Source organism: Phyllobates terribilis, unplaced genomic scaffold (genome assembly GCF_046119375.1).
Source record: "Phyllobates terribilis strain yellow unplaced genomic scaffold, ASM4611937v1 Scaffold_853__1_contigs__length_604787, whole genome shotgun sequence".
NCBI lineage: Eukaryota > Metazoa > Chordata > Amphibia > Anura > Dendrobatidae > Phyllobates > Phyllobates terribilis.
Window position 1 is genome coordinate 217426 of NW_027363613.1, and position 13155 is coordinate 230580.

Sequence of the window (13155 nt, forward strand, 5' to 3'; positions counted from 1 at the left end):
CATTTGTGGAGATGAGCTCCTGGACTCCCGTTAAGAAGACATGTTGTCAACCTCTAGATCCCTTACATGCCTGCACTTTTCAGCTTGCTGCTGCTGCAATCCACGCGTTTTAGATCTGCATAACTCCACCTCTTTAAACACAGCACCTTCACCCCCTGCTGTTCCCACCCGCCTCAACACCGTTGGAAGGGAGGAGAACCAATTAAGGCGGGGGGTGGGGTGGAACGAGCAGCTGTCTACCCTTAGCAGGAGGGCTCCTGATTACATACCTCTCCTGCTGCTGCTGCTGCTGCAGGCTGTCCAGCAGCAGACTGAAGGTGGCTGCTGCTGTGCACAGGTATATAAAGGCTCAGAGCCTATTATGACACGCGCAGCCAGCGTTCCATTGCCACATTCCATCTACTGCAGGCAGGATACCTGGCTGGCTGAATGTCGCTGAGAAGCTCACAGAGACCGCCATAAGCAACAGTTTAACAGAATGCCACAGACTAATCAACCAAACTTTTTGGGTTGGGTTCTCTTTTATAGTCTGCAGGCATTAAATGAAAGAAGTCAGTGTTCCAGCAGAAGGAGACAACGTTTCAGAAAAGGCATTGTAGCAAACCAAAAAAGAAATTTTAAGCGCAGCAGAGTAACCAGCGCACATACCTGTTAGCTCAGGTGAGTTTAAAAGGCTGCTGTTGATAACAAGGGCATTTGCTAAATAGATGGTGTGTGTGCAACAATATACTGAAAGGTCAATTATATTGTGCAGCTTATCTCACCACCTGTAGTTATTTAGGTGAAAGCTCCAAAATGCTTGCCTAATATGTCTGTTTATCCAAAAGGAAGTAAAAAGGGAGAGCTAGAAAGATAGCATTGCATCACATTACATGGCAATGCAATGCACAGTTGCTGAAGTTGAACCAAAATGAGCTTGTAATCTGGCTTCTGCAACTTTGAACATGAAAAATCCAATGAGGAGAAGAAAAGCAAAGCCAAAGAGTCCATCCCAAAATCCGACAAACAAGCAAAATGAACAAAAAACATTGAATTCAATTCTTTCTGATTTTAGAAACTGCATTAAAGAAGGGGTGCACCGGTCCTGGAGATACTGCAATACCAGGTCAATGCGTGGAGTGGACAGAGCAAGCTCTTTTTCCATCTCCCTGTTCTAAAAATCCATTTAATATATGGTCCCCAGATAGGGGACGTATCAGATATTAAACTGATAAGAACAGATACTACACTTGATCTTAGCCAAAAGGCCGAGAAGCGATAACCAGAATTGGTTTCAAACTACGGAGCCACCCAAGGATCCTGAAAAGTCCATTTGTGGAGATGAGCTCCTGGACTCCCGTTAAGAAGACATGTTGTCAACCTCTAGATCCCTTACATGCCTGCACTTTTCGGCTTGCTGCTGCTGCAATCCACGCGTTTTAGATCTGCATAACTCCACCTCTTTAAACACAGCACCTTCACCCCCTGCTGTTTCCACCCGCCTCAACACCGTTGGAAGGGAGGAGAACCAATTAAGGCGGGGGGTGGGGTGGAACGAGCAGCTGTCTACCCTTAGCAGGAGGGCTCCTGATTACATACCTCTCCTGCTGCTGCTGCTGCTGGCTGTCCAGCAGCAGACTGAAGGTGGCTGCTGCTGTGCACAGGTATATAAAGGCTCAGAGCCTATTATGACACGCGCAGCCAGCGTTCCATTGCCACATTCCATCTACTGCAGGCAGGATACCTGGCTGGCTGAATGTCGCTGAGAAGCTCACAGAGACCGCCATAAGCAACAGTTTAACAGAATGCCACAGACTAATCAACCAAACTTTTTGGGTTGGGTTCTCTTTTATAGTCTGCAGGCATTAAATGAAAGAAGTCAGTGTTCCAGCAGAAGGAGACAACGTTTCAGAAAAGGCATTGTAGCAAACCAAAAAAGAAATTTTAAGTGCAGCAGAGTAACCAGCGCACATACCTGTTAGCTCAGGTGAGTTTAAAAGGCTGCTGTTGATAACAAGGGCATTTGCTAAATAGATGGTGTGTGTGCAACAATATACTGAAAGGTCAATTATATTGTGCAGCTTATCTCACCACCTGTAGTTATTTAGGTGAAAGCTCCAAAATGCTTGCCTAATATGTCTGTTTATCCAAAAGGAAGTAAAAAGGGAGAGCTAGAAAGATAGCATTGCATCACATTACATGGCAATGCAATGCACAGTTGCTGAAGTTGAACCAAAATGACCTTGTAATCTGGCTTCTGCAACTTTGAACATGAAAAATCCAATGAGGAGAAGAAAAGCAAAGCCAAAGAGTCCATCCCAAAATCCGACAAACAAGCAAAATGAACAAAAAACATTGAATTCAATTCTTTCTGATTTTAGAAACTGCATTAAAGAAGGGGTGCACCGGTCCTGGAGATACTGCAATACCAGGTCAATGCGTGGAGTGGACAGAGCAAGCTCTTTTTCCATCTCCCTGTTCTAAAAATCCATTTAATATATGGTCCCCAGATAGGGGACGTATCAGATATTAAACTGATAAGAACAGATACTACACTTGATCTTAGCCAAAAGGCCGAGAAGCGATAACCAGAATTGGTTTCAAACTACGGAGCCACCCAAGGATCCTGAAAAGTCCATTTGTGGAGATGAGCTCCTGGACTCCCGTTAAGAAGACATGTTGTCAACCTCTAGATCCCTTACATGCCTGCACTTTTCGGCTTGCTGCTGCTGCAATCCACGCGTTTTAGATCTGCATAACTCCACCTCTTTAAACACAGCACCTTCACCCCCTGCTGTTCCCACCCGCCTCAACACCGTTGGAAGGGAGGAGAACCAATTAAGGCGGGGGGTGGGGTGGAACGAGCAGCTGTCTACCCTTAGCAGGAGGGCTCCTGATTACATACCTCTCCTGCTGCTGCTGCTGCTGGCTGTCCAGCAGCAGACTGAAGGTGGCTGCTGCTGTGCACAGGTATATAAAGGCTCAGAGCCTATTATGACACGCGCAGCCAGCGTTCCATTGCCACATTCCATCTACTGCAGGCAGGATACCTGGCTGGCTGAATGTCGCTGAGAAGCACACAGAGACCGCCATAAGCAACAGTTTAACAGAATGCCACAGACTAATCAACCAAACTTTTTGCGTTGGGTTCTCTTTTATAGTCTGCAGGCATTAAATGAAAGAAGTCAGTGTTCCAGCAGAAGGAGACAACGTTTCAGAAAAGGCATTGTAGCAAACCAAAAAAGAAATTTTAAGCGCAGCAGAGTAACCAGCGCACATACCTGTTAGCTCAGGTGAGTTTAAAAGGCTGCTGTTGATAACAAGGGCATTTGCTAAATAGATGGTGTGTGTGCAACAATATACTGAAAGGTCAATTATATTGTGCAGCTTATCTCACCACCTGTAGTTATTTAGGTGAAAGCTCCAAAATGCTTGCCTAATATGTCTGTTTATCCAAAAGGAAGTAAAAAGGGAGAGCTAGAAAGATAGCATTGCATCACATTACATGGCAATGCAATGCACAGTTGCTGAAGTTGAACCAAAATGAGCTTGTAATCTGGCTTCTGCAACTTTGAACATGAAAAATCCAATGAGGAGAAGAAAAGCAAAGCCAAAGAGTCCATCCCAAAATCCGACAAACAAGCAAAATGAACAAAAAACATTGAATTCAATTCTTTCTGATTTTAGAAACTGCATTAAAGAAGGGGTGCACCGGTCCTGGAGATACTGCAATACCAGGTCAATGCGTGGAGTGGACAGAGCAAGCTCTTTTTCCATCTCCCTGTTCTAAAAATCCATTTAATATATGGTCCCCAGATAGGGGACGTATCAGATATTAAACTGATAAGAACAGATACTACACTTGATCTTAGCCAAAAGGCCGAGAAGCGATAACCAGAATTGGTTTCAAACTACGGAGCCACCCAAGGATCCTGAAAAGTCCATTTGTGGAGATGAGCTCCTGGACTCCCGTTAAGAAGACATGTTGTCAACCTCTAGATCCCTTACATGCCTGCACTTTTCGGCTTGCTGCTGCTGCAATCCACGCGTTTTAGATCTGCATAACTCCACCTCTTTAAACACAGCACCTTCACCCCCTGCTGTTCCCACCCGCCTCAACACCGTTGGAAGGGAGGAGAACCAATTAAGGCGGGGGGTGGGGTGGAACGAGCAGCTGTCTACCCTTAGCAGGAGGGCTCCTGATTACATACCTCTCCTGCTGCTGCTGCTGCTGGCTGTCCAGCAGCAGACTGAAGGTGGCTGCTGCTGTGCACAGGTATATAAAGGCTCAGAGCCTATTATGACACGCGCAGCCAGCGTTCCATTGCCACATTCCATCTACTGCAGGCAGGATACCTGGCTGGCTGAATGTCGCTGAGAAGCTCACAGAGACCGCCATAAGCAACAGTTTAACAGAATGCCACAGACTAATCAACCAAACTTTTTGGGTTGGGTTCTCTTTTATAGTCTGCAGGCATTAAATGAAAGAAGTCAGTGTTCCAGCAGAAGGAGACAACGTTTCAGAAAAGGCATTGTAGCAAACCAAAAAAGAAATTTTAAGTGCAGCAGAGTAACCAGCGCACATACCTGTTAGCTCAGGTGAGTTTAAAAGGCTGCTGTTGATAACAAGGGCATTTGCTAAATAGATGGTGTGTGTGCAACAATATACTGAAAGGTCAATTATATTGTGCAGCTTATCTCACCACCTGTAGTTATTTAGGTGAAAGCTCCAAAATGCTTGCCTAATATGTCTGTTTATCCAAAAGGAAGTAAAAAGGGAGAGCTAGAAAGATAGCATTGCATCACATTACATGGCAATGCAATGCACAGTTGCTGAAGTTGAACCAAAATGAGCTTGTAATCTGGCTTCTGCAACTTTGAACATGAAAAATCCAATGAGGAGAAGAAAAGCAAAGCCAAAGAGTCCATCCCAAAATCCGACAAACAAGCAAAATGAACAAAAAACATTGAATTCAATTCTTTCTGATTTTAGAAACTGCATTAAAGAAGGGGTGCACCGGTCCTGGAGATACTGCAATACCAGGTCAATGCGTGGAGTGGACAGAGCAAGCTCTTTTTCCATCTCTCTGTTCTAAAAATCCATTTAATATATGGTCCCCAGATAGGGGACGTATCAGATATTAAACTGATAAGAACAGATACTACACTTGATCTTAGCCAAAAGGCCGAGAAGCGATAACCAGAATTGGTTTCAAACTACGGAGCCACCCAAGGATCCTGAAAAGTCCATTTGTGGAGATGAGCTCCTGGACTCCCGTTAAGAAGACATGTTGTCAACCTCTAGATCCCTTACATGCCTGCACTTTTCGGCTTGCTGCTGCTGCAATCCACGCGTTTTAGATCTGCATAACTCCACCTCTTTAAACACAGCACCTTCACCCCCTGCTGTTCCCACCCGCCTCAACACCGTTGGAAGGGAGGAGAACCAATTAAGGCGGGGGGTGGGGTGGAACGAGCAGCTGTCTACCCTTAGCAGGAGGGCTCCTGATTACATACCTCTCCTGCTGCTGCTGCTGCTGGCTGTCCAGCAGCAGACTGAAGGTGGCTGCTGCTGTGCACAGGTATATAAAGGCTCAGAGCCTATTATGACACGCGCAGCCAGCGTTCCATTGCCACATTCCATCTACTGCAGGCAGGATACCTGGCTGGCTGAATGTCGCTGAGAAGCTCACAGAGACCGCCATAAGCAACAGTTTAACAGAATGCCACAGACTAATCAACCAAACTTTTTGGGTTGGGTTCTCTTTTATAGTCTGCAGGCATTAAATGAAAGAAGTCAGTGTTCCAGCAGAAGGAGACAACGTTTCAGAAAAGGCATTGTAGCAAACCAAAAAAGAAATTTTAAGCGCAGCAGAGTAACCAGCGCACATACCTGTTAGCTCAGGTGAGTTTAAAAGGCTGCTGTTGATAACAAGGGCATTTGCTAAATAGATGGTGTGTGTGCAGCAATATACTGAAAGGTCAATTATATTGTGCAGCTTATCTCACCACCTGTAGTTATTTAGGTGAAAGCTCCAAAATGCTTGCCTAATATGTCTGTTTATCCAAAAGGAAGTAAAAAGGGAGAGCTAGAAAGATAGCATTGCATCACATTACATGGCAATGCAATGCACAGTTGCTGAAGTTGAACCAAAATGAGCTTGTAATCTGGCTTCTGCAACTTTGAACATGAAAAATCCAATGAGGAGAAGAAAAGCAAAGCCAAAGAGTCCATCCCAAAATCCGACAAACAAGCAAAATGAACAAAAAACATTGAATTCAATTCTTTCTGATTTTAGAAACTGCATTAAAGAAGGGGTGCACCGGTCCTGGAGATACTGCAATACCAGGTCAATGCGTGGAGTGGACAGAGCAAGCTCTTTTTCCATCTCCCTGTTCTAAAAATCCATTTAATATATGGTCCCCAGATAGGGGACGTATCAGATATTAAACTGATAAGAACAGATACTACACTTGATCTTAGCCAAAAGGCCGAGAAGCGATAACCAGAATTGGTTTCAAACTACGGAGCCACCCAAGGATCCTGAAAAGTCCATTTGTGGAGATGAGCTCCTGGACTCCCGTTAAGAAGACATGTTGTCAACCTCTAGATCCCTTACATGCCTGCACTTTTCGGCTTGCTGCTGCTGCAATCCACGCGTTTTAGATCTGCATAACTCCACCTCTTTAAACACAGCACCTTCACCCCCTGCTGTTCCCACCCGCCTCAACACCGTTGGAAGGGAGGAGAACCAATTAAGGCGGGGGGTGGGGTGGAACGAGCAGCTGTCTACCCTTAGCAGGAGGGCTCCTGATTACATACCTCTCCTGCTGCTGCTGCTGCTGGCTGTCCAGCAGCAGACTGAAGGTGGCTGCTGCTGTGCACAGGTATATAAAGGCTCAGAGCCTATTATGACACGCGCAGCCAGCGTTCCATTGCCACATTCCATCTACTGCAGGCAGGATACCTGGCTGGCTGAATGTCGCTGAGAAGCTCACAGAGACCGCCATAAGCAACAGTTTAACAGAATGCCACAGACTAATCAACCAAACTTTTTGGGTTGGGTTCTCTTTTATAGTCTGCAGGCATTAAATGAAAGAAGTCAGTGTTCCAGCAGAAGGAGACAACGTTTCAGAAAAGGCATTGTAGCAAACCAAAAAAGAAATTTTAAGCGCAGCAGAGTAACCAGCGCACATACCTGTTAGCTCAGGTGAGTTTAAAAGGCTGCTGTTGATAACAAGGGCATTTGCTAAATAGATGGTGTGTGTGCAACAATATACTGAAAGGTCAATTATATTGTGCAGCTTATCTCACCACCTGTAGTTATTTAGGTGAAAGCTCCAAAATGCTTGCCTAATATGTCTGTTTATCCAAAAGGAAGTAAAAAGGGAGAGCTAGAAAGATAGCATTGCATCACATTACATGGCAATGCAATGCACAGTTGCTGAAGTTGAACCAAAATGAGCTTGTAATCTGGCTTCTGCAACTTTGAACATGAAAAATCCAATGAGGAGAAGAAAAGCAAAACCAAAGAGTCCATCCCAAAATCCGACAAACAAGCAAAATGAACAAAAAACATTGAATTCAATTCTTTCTGATTTTAGAAACTGCATTAAAGAAGGGGTGCACCGGTCCTGGAGATACTGCAATACCAGGTCAATGCGTGGAGTGGACAGAGCAAGCTCTTTTTCCATCTCCCTGTTCTAAAAATCCATTTAATATATGGTCCCCAGATAGGGGACGTATCAGATATTAAACTGATAAGAACAGATACTACACTTGATCTTAGCCAAAAGGCCAAGAAGCGATAACCAGAATTGGTTTCAAACTACGGAGCCACCCAAGGATCCTGAAAAGTCCATTTGTGGAGATGAGCTCCTGGACTCCCGTTAAGAAGACATGTTGTCAACCTCTAGATCCCTTACATGCCTGCACTTTTCGGCTTGCTGCTGCTGCAATCCACGCGTTTTAGATCTGCATAACTCCACCTCTTTAAACACAGCACCTTCACCCCCTGCTGTTCCCACCCGCCTCAACACCGTTGGAAGGGAGGAGAACCAATTAAGGCGGGGGGTGGGGTGGAACGAGCAGCTGTCTACCCTTAGCAGGAGGGCTCCTGATTACATACCTCTCCTGCTGCTGCTGCTGCTGGCTGTCCAGCAGCAGACTGAAGGTGGCTGCTGCTGTGCACAGGTATATAAAGGCTCAGAGCCTATTATGACACGCGCAGCCAGCGTTCCATTGCCACATTCCATCTACTGCAGGCAGGATACCTGGCTGGCTGAATGTCGCTGAGAAGCTCACAGAGACCGCCATAAGCAACAGTTTAACAGAATGCCACAGACTAATCAACCAAACTTTTTGGGTTGGGTTCTCTTTTATAGTCTGCAGGCATTAAATGAAAGAAGTCAGTGTTCCAGCAGAAGGAGACAACGTTTCAGAAAAGGCATTGTAGCAAACCAAAAAAGAAATTTTAAGCGCAGCAGAGTAACCAGCGCACATACCTGTTAGCTCAGGTGAGTTTAAAAGGCTGCTGTTGATAACAAGGGCATTTGCTAAATAGATGGTGTGTGTGCAACAATATACTGAAAGGTCAATTATATTGTGCAGCTTATCTCACCACCTGTAGTTATTTAGGTGAAAGCTCCAAAATGCTTGCCTAATATGTCTGTTTATCCAAAAGGAAGTAAAAAGGGAGAGCTAGAAAGATAGCATTGCATCACATTACATGGCAATGCAATGCACAGTTGCTGAAGTTGAACCAAAATGAGCTTGTAATCTGGCTTCTGCAACTTTGAACATGAAAAATCCAATGAGGAGAAGAAAAGCAAAGCCAAAGAGTCCATCCCAAAATCCGACAAACAAGCAAAATGAACAAAAAACATTGAATTCAATTCTTTCTGATTTTAGAAACTGCATTAAAGAAGGGGTGCACCGGTCCTGGAGATACTGCAATACCAGGTCAATGCGTGGAGTGGACAGAGCAAGCTCTTTTTCCATCTCCCTGTTCTAAAAATCCATTTAATATATGGTCCCCAGATAGGGGACGTATCAGATATTAAACTGATAAGAACAGATACTACACTTGATCTTAGCCAAAAGGCCGAGAAGCGATAACCAGAATTGGTTTCAAACTACGGAGCCACCCAAGGATCCTGAAAAGTCCATTTGTGGAGATGAGCTCCTGGACTCCCGTTAAGAAGACATGTTGTCAACCTCTAGATCCCTTACATGCCTGCACTTTTCGGCTTGCTGCTGCTGCAATCCACGCGTTTTAGATCTGCATAACTCCACCTCTTTAAACACAGCACCTTCACCCCCTGCTGTTCCCACCCGCCTCAACACCGTTGGAAGGGAGGAGAACCAATTAAGGCGGGGGGTGGGGTGGAACGAGCAGCTGTCTACCCTTAGCAGGAGGGCTCCTGATTACATACCTCTCCTGCTGCTGCTGCTGCTGGCTGTCCAGCAGCAGACTGAAGGTGGCTGCTGCTGTGCACAGGTATATAAAGGCTCAGAGCCTATTATGACACGCGCAGCCAGCGTTCCATTGCCACATTCCATCTACTGCAGGCAGGATACCTGGCTGGCTGAATGTCGCTGAGAAGCTCACAGAGACCGCCATAAGCAACAGTTTAACAGAATGCCACAGACTAATCAACCAAACTTTTTGGGTTGGGTTCTCTTTTATAGTCTGCAGGCATTAAATGAAAGAAGTCAGTGTTCCAGCAGAAGGAGACAACGTTTCAGAAAAGGCATTGTAGCAAACCAAAAAAGAAATTTTAAGCGCAGCAGAGTAACCAGCGCACATACCTGTTAGCTCAGGTGAGTTTAAAAGGCTGCTGTTGATAACAAGGGCATTTGCTAAATAGATGGTGTGTGTGCAACAATATACTGAAAGGTCAATTATATTGTGCAGCTTATCTCACCACCTGTAGTTATTTAGGTGAAAGCTCCAAAATGCTTGCCTAATATGTCTGTTTATCCAAAAGGAAGTAAAAAGGGAGAGCTAGAAAGATAGCATTGCATCACATTACATGGCAATGCAATGCACAGTTGCTGAAGTTGAACCAAAATGAGCTTGTAATCTGGCTTCTGCAACTTTGAACATGAAAAATCCAATGAGGAGAAGAAAAGCAAAGCCAAAGAGTCCATCCCAAAATCCGACAAACAAGCAAAATGAACAAAAAACATTGAATTCAATTCTTTCTGATTTTAGAAACTGCATTAAAGAAGGGGTGCACCGGTCCTGGAGATACTGCAATACCAGGTCAATGCGTGGAGTGGACAGAGCAAGCTCTTTTTCCATCTCCCTGTTCTAAAAATCCATTTAATATATGGTCCCCAGATAGGGGACGTATCAGATATTAAACTGATAAGAACAGATACTACACTTGATCTTAGCCAAAAGGCCGAGAAGCGATAACCAGAATTGGTTTCAAACTACAGAGCCACCCAAGGATCCTGAAAAGTCCATTTGTGGAGATGAGCTCCTGGACTCCCGTTAAGAAGACATGTTGTCAACCTCTAGATCCCTTACATGCCTGCACTTTTCGGCTTGCTGCTGCTGCAATCCACGCGTTTTAGATCTGCATAACTCCACCTCTTTAAACACAGCACCTTCACCCCCTGCTGTTCCCACCCGCCTCAACACCGTTGGAAGGGAGGAGAACCAATTAAGGCGGGGGGTGGGGTGGAACGAGCAGCTGTCTACCCTTAGCAGGAGGGCTCCTGATTACATACCTCTCCTGCTGCTGCTGCTGCTGCTGGCTGTCCAGCAGCAGACTGAAGGTGGCTGCTGCTGTGCACAGGTATATAAAGGCTCAGAGCCTATTATGACACGCGCAGCCAGCGTTCCATTGTCACATTCCATCTACTGCAGGCAGGATACCTGGCTGGCTGAATGTCGCTGAGAAGCTCACAGAGACCGCCATAAGCAACAGTTTAACAGAATGCCACAGACTAATCAACCAAACTTTTTGGGTTGGGTTCTCTTTTATAGTCTGCAGGCATTAAATGAAAGAAGTCAGTGTTCCAGCAGAAGGAGACAACGTTTCAGAAAAGGCATTGTAGCAAACCAAAAAAGAAATTTTAAGCGCAGCAGAGTAACCAGCGCACATACCTGTTAGCTCAGGTGAGTTTAAAAGGCTGCTGTTGATAACAAGGGCATTTGCTAAATAGATGGTGTGTGTGCAACAATATACTGAAAGGTCAATTATATTGTGCAGCTTATCTCACCACCTGTAGTTATTTAGGTGAAAGCTCCAAAATGCTTGCCTAATATGTCTGTTTATCCAAAAGGAAGTAAAAAGGGAGAGCTAGAAAGATAGCATTGCATCACATTACATGGCAATGCAATGCACAGTTGCTGAAGTTGAACCAAAATGAGCTTGTAATCTGGCTTCTGCAACTTTGAACATGAAAAATCCAATGAGGAGAAGAAAAGCAAAGCCAAAGAGTCCATCCCAAAATCCGACAAACAAGCAAAATGAACAAAAAACATTGAATTCAATTCTTTCTGATTTTAGAAACTGCATTAAAGAAGGGGTGCACCGGTCCTGGAGATACTGCAATACCAGGTCAATGCGTGGAGTGGACAGAGCAAGCTCTTTTTCCATCTCCCTGTTCTAAAAATCCATTTAATATATGGTCCCCAGATAGGGGACGTATCAGATATTAAACTGATAAGAACAGATACTACACTTGATCTTAGCCAAAAGGCCGAGAAGCGATAACCAGAATTGGTTTCAAACTACGGAGCCACCCAAGGATCCTGAAAAGTCCATTTGTGGAGATGAGCTCCTGGACTCCCGTTAAGAAGACATGTTGTCAACCTCTAGATCCCTTACATGCCTGCACTTTTCGGCTTGCTGCTGCTGCAATCCACGCGTTTTAGATCTGCATAACTCCACCTCTTTAAACACAGCACCTTCACCCCCTGCTGTTCCCACCCGCCTCAACACCGTTGGAAAGGAGGAGAACCAATTAAGGCGGGGGGTGGGGTGGAACGAGCAGCTGTCTACCCTTAGCAGGAGGGCTCCTGATTACATACCTCTCCTGCTGCTGCTGCTGCTGGCTGTCCAGCAGCACACTGAAGGTGGCTGCTGCTGTGCACAGGTATATAAAGGCTCAGAGCCTATTATGACATGCGCAGCCAGCGTTCCATTGCCACATTCCATCTACTGCAGGCAGGATACCTGGCTGGCTGAATGTCGCTGAGAAGCTCACAGAGACCGCCATAAGCAACAGTTTAACAGAATGCCACAGACTAATCAACCAAACTTTTTGGGTTGGGTTCTCTTTTATAGTCTGCAGGCATTAAATGAAAGAAGTCAGTGTTCCAGCAGAAGGAGACAACGTTTCAGAAAAGGCATTGTAGCAAACCAAAAAAGAAATTTTAAGCGCAGCAGAGTAACCAGCGCACATACCTGTTAGCTCAGGTGAGTTTAAAAGGCTGCTGTTGATAACAAGGGCATTTGCTAAATAGATGGTGTGTGTGCAACAATATACTGAAAGGTCAATTATATTGTGCAGCTTATCTCACCACCTGTAGTTATTTAGGTGAAAGCTCCAAAATGCTTGCCTAATATGTCTGTTTATCCAAAAGGAAGTAAAAAGGGAGAGCTAGAAAGATAGCATTGCATCACATTACATGGCAATGCAATGCACAGTTGCTGAAGTTGAACCAAAATGAGCTTGTAATCTGGCTTCTGCAACTTTGAACATGAAAAATCCAATGAGGAGAAGAAAAGCAAAGCCAAAGAGTCCATCCCAAAATCCGACAAACAAGCAAAATGAACAAAAAACATTGAATTCAATTCTTTCTGATTTTAGAAACTGCATTAAAGAAGGGGTGCACCGGTCCTGGAGATACTGCAATACCAGGTCAATGCGTGGAGTGGACAGAGCAAGCTCTTTTTCCATCTCCCTGTTCTAAAAATCCATTTAATATATGGTCCCCAGATAGGGGACGTATCAGATATTAAACTGATAAGAACAGATACTACACTTGATCTTAGCCAAAAGGCCGAGAAGCGATAACCAGAATTGGTTTCAAACTACGGAGCCACCCAAGGATCCTGAAAAGTCCATTTGTGGAGATGAGCTCCTGGACTCCCGTTAAGAAGACATGTTGTCAACCTCTAGATCCCTTACATGCCTGCACTTTTCGGCTTGCT

The 13155-nt window shown here is 44.9% G+C and overlaps 10 non-coding genes across 10 annotated transcripts; all 10 read right to left on the minus strand.

The window, feature by feature from the left end:
• Positions 1-1068: 1068 nt before the first annotated feature.
• On the minus strand, positions 1069-1259 carry LOC141240545 (U2 spliceosomal RNA). Its single transcript, XR_012305759.1, has one exon. It is a non-coding gene; the product is annotated as a U2 spliceosomal RNA (small nuclear RNA).
• Positions 1260-2374: 1115 nt separating this feature from the next.
• On the minus strand, positions 2375-2565 carry LOC141240547 (U2 spliceosomal RNA). The gene has a single exon (XR_012305761.1). It is a non-coding gene; the product is annotated as a U2 spliceosomal RNA (small nuclear RNA).
• Positions 2566-3680: 1115 nt separating this feature from the next.
• LOC141240548 (U2 spliceosomal RNA) lies at positions 3681-3871 on the minus strand. The gene has a single exon (XR_012305762.1). It is a non-coding gene; the product is annotated as a U2 spliceosomal RNA (small nuclear RNA).
• A 1115-nt stretch (positions 3872-4986) lies between these two features.
• LOC141240461 (U2 spliceosomal RNA) lies at positions 4987-5177 on the minus strand. Its single transcript, XR_012305708.1, has one exon. It is a non-coding gene; the product is annotated as a U2 spliceosomal RNA (small nuclear RNA).
• A 1115-nt stretch (positions 5178-6292) lies between these two features.
• On the minus strand, positions 6293-6483 carry LOC141240549 (U2 spliceosomal RNA). The gene has a single exon (XR_012305763.1). It is a non-coding gene; the product is annotated as a U2 spliceosomal RNA (small nuclear RNA).
• A 1115-nt stretch (positions 6484-7598) lies between these two features.
• LOC141240435 (U2 spliceosomal RNA) lies at positions 7599-7789 on the minus strand. The gene has a single exon (XR_012305683.1). It is a non-coding gene; the product is annotated as a U2 spliceosomal RNA (small nuclear RNA).
• Positions 7790-8904: 1115 nt separating this feature from the next.
• On the minus strand, positions 8905-9095 carry LOC141240550 (U2 spliceosomal RNA). Its single transcript, XR_012305764.1, has one exon. It is a non-coding gene; the product is annotated as a U2 spliceosomal RNA (small nuclear RNA).
• Positions 9096-10210: 1115 nt separating this feature from the next.
• Positions 10211-10401, minus strand: LOC141240551 (U2 spliceosomal RNA). The gene has a single exon (XR_012305765.1). It is a non-coding gene; the product is annotated as a U2 spliceosomal RNA (small nuclear RNA).
• A 1118-nt stretch (positions 10402-11519) lies between these two features.
• On the minus strand, positions 11520-11710 carry LOC141240552 (U2 spliceosomal RNA). The gene has a single exon (XR_012305766.1). It is a non-coding gene; the product is annotated as a U2 spliceosomal RNA (small nuclear RNA).
• Positions 11711-12825: 1115 nt separating this feature from the next.
• Positions 12826-13016, minus strand: LOC141240553 (U2 spliceosomal RNA). Its single transcript, XR_012305767.1, has one exon. It is a non-coding gene; the product is annotated as a U2 spliceosomal RNA (small nuclear RNA).
• Positions 13017-13155: the final 139 nt, after the last annotated feature.